At 38.6% G+C, this 8412-nt stretch overlaps 1 pseudogene; it reads right to left on the bottom strand.

The window, feature by feature from the left end:
• Positions 1-4775: 4775 nt before the first annotated feature.
• On the bottom strand, positions 4776-8343 carry LOC107136977 (annotated as a pseudogene).
• Between the last annotated feature and the right edge of the window lie 69 nt (positions 8344-8412).

The raw sequence follows: 8412 nt of genomic DNA, 5'->3' as shown, positions 1-8412 counted from the left end.
AAAAAAAAAAAAAAAAAAAAAAAAAAAAAATTAAAATTCTCTCTCTCTCTCTCTTTAAAAAAAAAAAAAAAGATGTTATTATTCTTACTAATTTTTTCCAATATGTTAGATAAAAAATGGCATCTCCTTGTTTTAGCTTGCATTTGCCTAAAGGGTTGAGCATCTTTTTTTTTTTTAATATTTGTTTTTTAGTTGTAGTTGGACACAATACCTTTATTTTATGTGTTTTTTTATGTGGTGCTGAGGATCAAACCCAGAGCCTCACATGTGCTAGGCAAGTGCTCCACTACTGAGCCACAACCCCAGCCCTTGAGCATCTTTTTCTTTCTTTCTTTCTTTCTTTCTTTCTTTCTTTCTTTCTTTCTCTATATTTTTACCATTGACAGTTACTCTTTTATGAGTTGCCTATTCATATACTTAGTCTATATTTATGAAGTTGTTTACCTTTTCTTATCACTTTATAGAGCTGTTTATATGCTTATAATATTGACCACAATCCTTTTCTTACTACTTCTTACCTTTTTTTTTCCCTCTGTGGGTGGGGGGGGGTAAGCAATCTTTAATTAGCATCCTCATTTGGCTGTTAAACTTTGCCAAAAATCTACTTAGTTATTTATTTACTTATTTTGGTACCAGGATTGAGCTCTGGGGCACTTGACTACTGAGGCATATCCCCAGCCCTATCTTGTATTTTTATTAGAGACAGGTTCTTACTGAGTTGCTTGGCACCTTGCTTTTGCTGAGGCTGGCTTTGAGCTCAGGATCCTCCTGCCTCAGCCTCCCAAGCCACTAGGATTATATGCGGCAGTCTGGCTGGGCACAATTCAGGAGCCACTTGTCAAAAGAAACGAACTTTATTTTTAGAAAACACACACCAAACCACACAGCTCCTCAGGAAAAACCTTCAGAGCCCAACTGCCACCACCGGCTTCCCACAAACCTCTCAACCTCCCCCACTCCTCCTGCTCTAGAGGCTGATTGGCTGGGTCTCGGGGGCAGAGCCAAAAAAAGTCCCCCAATGAGCAGCTCCATGGTCTGAAAGGGCGGGGAAACAGCCCAATGAGCATCACTGCAGAGGAGCCAATCAGTTGGCAGCTAGAAGTTTGCTGGGGCCACTGTGAGCCAATCATCAGCTGGCAGCTGGAAGTTTGCTGGCAGCTGGAAGTTTGCTGGGGCCCCTTCGGCTGTGGCTCTCAACAATTATAGACATGGGCCACTGCGCCTAGCTCAAATCTATTTATTTTTAAGTACTGGGGATTGAACTCAGGGATGTTCTATACCAAACTACATCCCTAGTTGTTTTAATTAATTATTATCATTATTATTATTTTGCTACTGGGGGTTGAATCCAGAGGGGCTTTACCACTGAGCCACATCCCTACCCTTTTTTATTTTGTTTTTTTGAGACAAGGTCTTGCTAAGTTGCTGAGGGCCTTGCTAAATTACTGAGGCTGGCCTAGAATTTATATTCCTCCTGCCTCAGTCTCTCCAGTCACTGGGATTATAGGCGGCTGCCACCTGACCTGGCCCCTTTTAAAAAATATATATATTATATTTTTAGTTGTAGATGGACACAATACCTTTACTTTATTTATTTTTATGCAGTCCTGAGGATTGAACCCAAGTCCTCCTATGTATGAGGCAAGCACTCCACCACTGAGCTCTACTTCCAGCCCCCTTTCGTTTTTTATTTTAAGACAGGGCCTTGCCTAATTGAGGGGGTTCTAGTTAAGTTGCTGAGGCTGGTCTCTAACTTGTGATCTTCCTGCCTCAGTCTCTTGGCCAAAATTTAGAAGGTGAAAATCATGAGTTTTAAATGCTCCGTGACAACTGTTGCTATAGACCAACTCTTAATCTTTAGGCATGTTCAGTGCTAGGGGGTTTGGGGAGGGTAACCATTGGCTTGAAATGAGTGACTTATATCTATGAGACTGGTGTATCTGTCCCTGCTTTGGCTAGACCTGTTGCTCCCTAGCATTTTTTGCTTGGGACCTATCAAGCTGGAGCTGCTGGAGCTGCAAGCGACCTTTCAGATTGCCATGCGGGTTCTTAAGATGCACTATAGCAAACTGTTCACCACTAAGGTCAGAGGGCCTCCTTGAGGAAAGAGAGGATGGAGAGGGGACTAGGGTTCAAGAACTCATGACTTCAGATGTTTCCTCAGTTAACTCTTGTTCTGCACCAGCCTGTTTCCATCTTTTCCTGTCTCTAGGCCTTTAATTTTCTCCCTGCAAACAGAGGAATAACATACACATCTTTCTAGAAAATGTCTCAGAAGAAAATGCACGAAAGTAATGCTCAGGAGCTTTCTCCGAGTTACTGTGGATATGGGCCGGCCAAACTCTAGAATGAGCTTTTGTTTTTTAGTATGAAATTCCCACATGGTCCATTCCCATCAAAGCAGAGCCTCATGTACCTCTTTAAGATAGCTCAGGCTGATCCAGTAACCAACTTAATATTTAGTTGTAAGTGTTTGGACGAGGAATCTGAAAGCTGAGAGATGAAGCAGTTTACCTCTTCTTATCAATTTGTAGAGCTTTTTGTATGCTTGTAATATTAAATTCTCTTTTATTATTAATGGTAAATACTTTTCTTATGCATTATTGTTTATTATTTTACTTTAAAATGCTATCCTCTGACATCTGAAAATGGATAGATTTTATGTAATCACATGTTTGTTTATCTTTTTTCTTTTTCTTTTTGCAGAGTTGGCAGTCGATGAAACCCAGGCCTCACATATGCTAGACAAGTGCTCTACCACTGAACCAAACTCCAGTCCGAATGTTCCATTTATATTGCTTCTGAATTTTCTACTTTGCCTAAAATAAAATATATATAATTTAAACATTAACCACTCATCACTATGCCTGACTACTTTTAAAGGAAGAATGAGGGACTAGAGAAGGGGGTGAGTAGGACATCAAATTATAGGGTAGGGTGGTGACAATTTTTTAAATGTAGCGAGTAAGGTTTGGCCCACGTGCAACCAATCATGCTAATTAACTGACTCTTGACTGAGTTTGTTAACTACATTTAAATTACCTTCCTAACCTCACATGGAGGCTGGGAGACAAGAAGCCCTATCTTCAGATGTTGGTTGAAACAAGCAGTAAATTCTTAGCTGTCTTTAGTTTTTTCAGGCAGGTACTTTCAGAGGTAGGATTATGGCTTTGAGTTACTTGAAACAATGTTACAATGTCTTTGTAGGCCAAAATTGAAGCCAAGTAGGAAAAAAAAAAAAGTGCTCAGAAGAGGGCCTGGTTAAAGTTTGGTCAAGGAGAGAATCTCTTCAGTGTTTAGCTTCCTAGACTATGTTTATGGACAACATTCCTTTGACTAAATGTTACCTTACCGGGTTGGGGTGGTAGCTAGGTTAGCAGAGCACTTACCTAGCACGTGTGAAGCATTGGGTTCAATCCTCAGCACCACATAAAAATAAAATAAAGGTATTGTGTTCATCTACTAAATGTTACATTACCTTATAGTTTTCCTTTAGGTATGTGGTAACATTTTCCCCCATGATTCTTTTTTTTTTAACCTTTTGGAATTTCCTTAATAAATATTATTTTGGGGGCTGGGGTTGTGGCTCAGTGGTAGAGCGCTTGCCTAGCACAGGGGAGGCCCTGGGTTCAAACTCCAATACCACATAAAAATAAATAAATAAAGATATTGTGTCCAACTACAACTTTAAAATAAATAAATAAATAAATATTAAAAAAAATAAGTATTATTTTGAAAGGGCAAGGGTGCAGAATGAAAAAGCCTTCTGCCTCCCATTTTGCAAATTTTCTAATTTGCAAAATTAAATCTAATGCCCATTCAGTCAATTCTTTCACAAGGTTTCAGTATCAGAGATCAGTTTCCAAATACAACCCTTGGGCCACAGTCAATTACATGGCCAGTTCTAATTAACTAATAAACATTTATTGAGGGCATATTGTATTTAATGCCCTGAAGTATTATAGGAATAATATAATTTTGAAAATGGAAAGTAAAAGACGGTTTAGTTTCTTTCTTTGTAATATCAAGATGTAGTGAAAAGGGCTGGGGATGTGGCTCCAGCGGTAGCACACTCGCCTGGCATGCGTCTGGCCCAGCTTCGATCCTCAGCACCACATACAAATAAAGATGTTGTGTCCACCGAAAACTAAGAAAATAAATAAATATTAAAATTCTAAAAAAAAAAAAGATGTAGTAAAAATGATATTGAAAAATCTTGATATTGTTATGTTCTTAAATATGTGTTTATTTCCTTAATACCTATATCTCTTCCATTAACACCTCCACCCTGTCCTCCTTATTCTATTCCATTAGCCTCCTTGTTTTTTTTTGTTTTTTTTTTTAGTTTTTCAGCCACGTTTACTAGCTCACATAAATATTTAAATCAAATACATCTGTCTTCCCTTTCTCAATCCTTGGGATAAGTTATCACAGTTTTTAATAAACAAAGTATGGTAAATATCCATAGGAAAAAGAATTTTAAAATATGAAAGAGAGGTTAATAAATAGCCAAGTACATCAACCATTGAAAGTACTGCCTTTTTGTATTAAAGACTAAGCCACTGATTTGCAACTTTTATTAAAATAAATTTAATCTTTTAAAAACCAGGTAATTTATAACTTGATTTCACTTGATTTTTGGGGGGACAGCAGTTGAATTTTTTTACATCAAAATTTGCAAAACTTCAACTAAAGAACAAATAAAAACATTCAGACACAGTTTTACACTTCAAAAATTCTACCAACAAATAAACAATGACAGCATATCAATTTACATTAGTACTATGGTCCAGATGCACCTTCCATTTAAAACATTTTAATCACGCCGTGTGTGGCATGGTGCCTTCTAGTGGGAGTTAGTGTATAGTCTGTTCTTGATGAAGACAACACTAGACAGATGTTGCCTGACGCCTGGGTAATGCTAAATGTGACAAAACCAGCGAGACACATTGAGATCTTTCTCCTTTTCTTGAGCTGTCAGGTCAACTATAAAGCGATGAAGTCCATAGTACAGTAGAATATCTGCTAAGTTAAAGTTATATCCTGTAAGGTAGACTTTATCTTCAAGATACAAATTCAGATCCTTCAACAGAGTGTGGATATCCTCTTAACTGGGGGTGTCTATCTACTCCATGACCCTGTACTCCAGCCACTGTTGAACTGTTGCTTTTTCTTCTGCAGTACTACCCAGCAAATACTCCTTGTTGGCTTCTTTGACTAGATGAGTTGCTATGGTAGTCAATCCTGTTAGGCTTGGACCATTGTTTGAAGAACTGGAATCTGTTGCTTAACCCTGGGCACTATACTTATTTCCCTTACTTAGCCCCAGGGACTTCTCCAGCCTAGCCTCCTTGTTGACCCTCAAATATCTCTTATCTTCTCTTATATCCTACAAATTTTTGCTAAAGTGCTACCTACTCAATGAGGCTAACCCTGACCATCCTATTTAAAACTGCAACCCATTTCCCTTTAAAACTGCAACCCATTTCCCATTCCTCTCACCCTAGTCTCTATATTAGATCTTTTACCTATTTACTTATTTACTCTAATTACTACCCCCACATTCCCCCACATTCCCACTGGGATATCAACTTCATTAGAGGAATTTTTTTTTTTTTTTTTTGTGGTGCTGGGGATTGAACCCAGGGTCTTGTGCATACGAGACAAGCACTCTACCAACTGAGCTATATCCCCAGCCCCCTCTTTTTACTTGTTGATGGACCTTTTATTTGCTTATTTATATGTGGTACTGGGAATTGAGCACAGTGCCTCACACGTACGAGGCAAGCGTTCTACCACTGAGCTACAACTCCAACCTCAAGCTTTTAGCTTTTAAAGAGTCTGATTTTCGGGCTGGGGATGTGGCTCAAGCGGTAGCGCGCTCGCCTGGCATGCGTGCGGCCCGGGTTCGATCCTCAGCACCACATACAAACAAAGATGTTGTGTCCGCCGAGAACTAAAAAAAAAAAAAATAAATAAATTAAAAAAAAAAAAAAAAAAGAGTCTGATTTTCAAAAATATCTAGACCATTTAGAATGGAACACAACATTTGTTTAATGGATAAATGCTTTTTGCTCTGAATTTTCTACTCTGTGTCTAAGCTAAGCTCAACTTTTCTTTGTATCCAACTCAGATTCCTCCCATCCAGTCCATTCTTTTTGTTCATTTTTTTAGTTGTAGATGGACACAATACCTTTATTTTATTTGTTTTTATTTTTATGTGGCACCAAGGATGGAACCCAGTGCCTCATGCATTCTAGGTAAGCGTTCTATCACTGAGCCACAATCCCAACCCATCTTTATGCTCTTATAGTTGTCAGTTAGTTTGTTTCTTTGGGTAAAAGTATTGTAATAATAGAAATGGGCTCATTTTATAATCATCACTCAGCCACCAGTTTTCCTGAACTAATAGTATTGGGAAAATAGTTATAGACCAGACATTCTTATTAATGAATGCATAGTGTTCTACTGAATGGCATCTAATAGATGGAAAATGAAGAATCCCCCAAATAATGTGGCCTGAGAAAAAGGGAATAAAAAGAAAGCCATGCGTTGACAGCTTTCATTTCCCAAGACAAATGCTTCTCTGATGCTAATTGCAGGCAGGAAAGAGGTGTCTCCTCACACTGAGGTGATAGCCTCTCAGGGGCACTGAACTTCCTTGGAGTAAATCCTCTCCAGATGTGGAGCACAGACCCCTGACCCAAGAGCTCAAATTTCTCAGCACTCAAACTGACCCCTTCACTTATAGAACAAACCCCAAATTCCTGGGTGCCCAAGAAAACTGGTATGCTCACTAGACCACCTCTCAGGATAACCTATATAAGTCCAGTCCCTTCCTATTTCAGGGGCTCATTTTCCACTAGGAAAGTGGGTCCCACCACGGCATCATTTCATCCCTGCATCCCCTGTTCCTGTGTTAAACTTTGTTCCTGAATAAAGTGCTGATCTGATCTGTGAAGTTTGCGTTCATCCTGGTCTTCTTGTGTTAACAACATCAGTATGTAGGAGAAGAAAAAAATAATTTTTCCTCTATCCTTCTGATTGGTGTCCTTCTCCTTGGTTGGTACAGATCCCTGTAACAAAAGACAGATTAACAAGAGAAGAATAAACAAAATGTTTACCACATGTATATGTAGAAGATACCCAGAGAAATGAGTAAATATCTAAGAGGTGACTTTGAATTCAGGTTTATAGCATCTTCAGTGAAGAACAGTAAATTTTTTAAAAAAGTATTTTTTAATTGTAGATGGACACAATACCCTTATTTATTTATTTATTTTATATGGTGCTGAGGATCAAACCCAGTGCCTCTCACATGACAGGCAAGTGCTCCACCACTGAGCCACAACCCCCAGCCCCTAAGAACAGTACATTTTTAAAGAAATGACAAGACAAGGAAAAGGATTTTTGAGTCTCTAGGGGCAGCAAATTGTGGGAAGGCAAATAAATGGTAGAGAAAAGCTCTTGGATAAAGTTAGATATAGATTCCTCTGGTCATGGCTGATTAAAGCCTGCCAAAAGACAAAATTATGACAAATTTAAAGGTTTCCATTGGCTTTTTAAAAGTATACCTTTATTTCTAAATGGTGCTGAAGATCTAACCCAGTGCCTCACACGTGCGAGGCGAGCGCTCTCACTCTGAGCCACAATCCCAGCCCCTTCCATTGGCTTTTATTTGTGATTCTAGAGTTGGGAAATGCCTCATTCTGTAAAATAGAATGAATATCCAATGAGCTGAGCAGAGGAGGTTGGCTTTATAGACAGAAAAGGGCTGAGGAAAGCAGAAACAGAGGACAAAAAGCATATTAGTAATTTCAAAGTTACTTCTCTTTGAAAGATTAAAGCAAAGAGAACTTCTTTCTCTTGTCTGCTATAACCAGCCTGTTTGAAAATTTAGCTGTGTTATATCTCTCCTGATTTCTTGGAAGTCCGGTCAGATAACATAGTTTCAGCTTGGTGGCAAGGAACTTTAGCATGAGTGACTCCATTTGGTTTGGTTTGGTTTATTGGACCTATTGCAGGAACTCTGTCCAGACTAATGGTTTCCTATATATTTTTTATAAGATCTAAATTTGTCTTCAGAAAGCAACTCTTATCCTTCCAGGTAGAGAGGGAAGAAGAGACACCTTTGTGTTTGAAAATTTGTGTCCTACTTTTAGGCAATTTTGGTGGGACAGAGAGCTTTTCTTGTACCTACATTTTTACAGTTGCCTTCAGTTCTAAATAATCTTTATGCCAAAGAGGCATATTTTGAGATGCACATTCTGGTCTTTTACAGATACACTACTTTTATTCATTTCTGTCACTATATTGTGCTACCTCCACCTTGCACTGCCCCATCGCCAGTCTTATTTTTCTTTTCACCCAGTACCATTTACCCATTTGTCTCATGAGGCCCTGGAATAAAAT

The sequence above is a fragment of the Marmota marmota genome, unplaced genomic scaffold, assembly GCF_001458135.2.
Source record: "Marmota marmota marmota unplaced genomic scaffold, marMar, whole genome shotgun sequence".
Taxonomy (NCBI): domain Eukaryota; kingdom Metazoa; phylum Chordata; class Mammalia; order Rodentia; family Sciuridae; genus Marmota; species Marmota marmota.
This window is presented reverse-complemented; position numbering and strand designations above follow the sequence as displayed.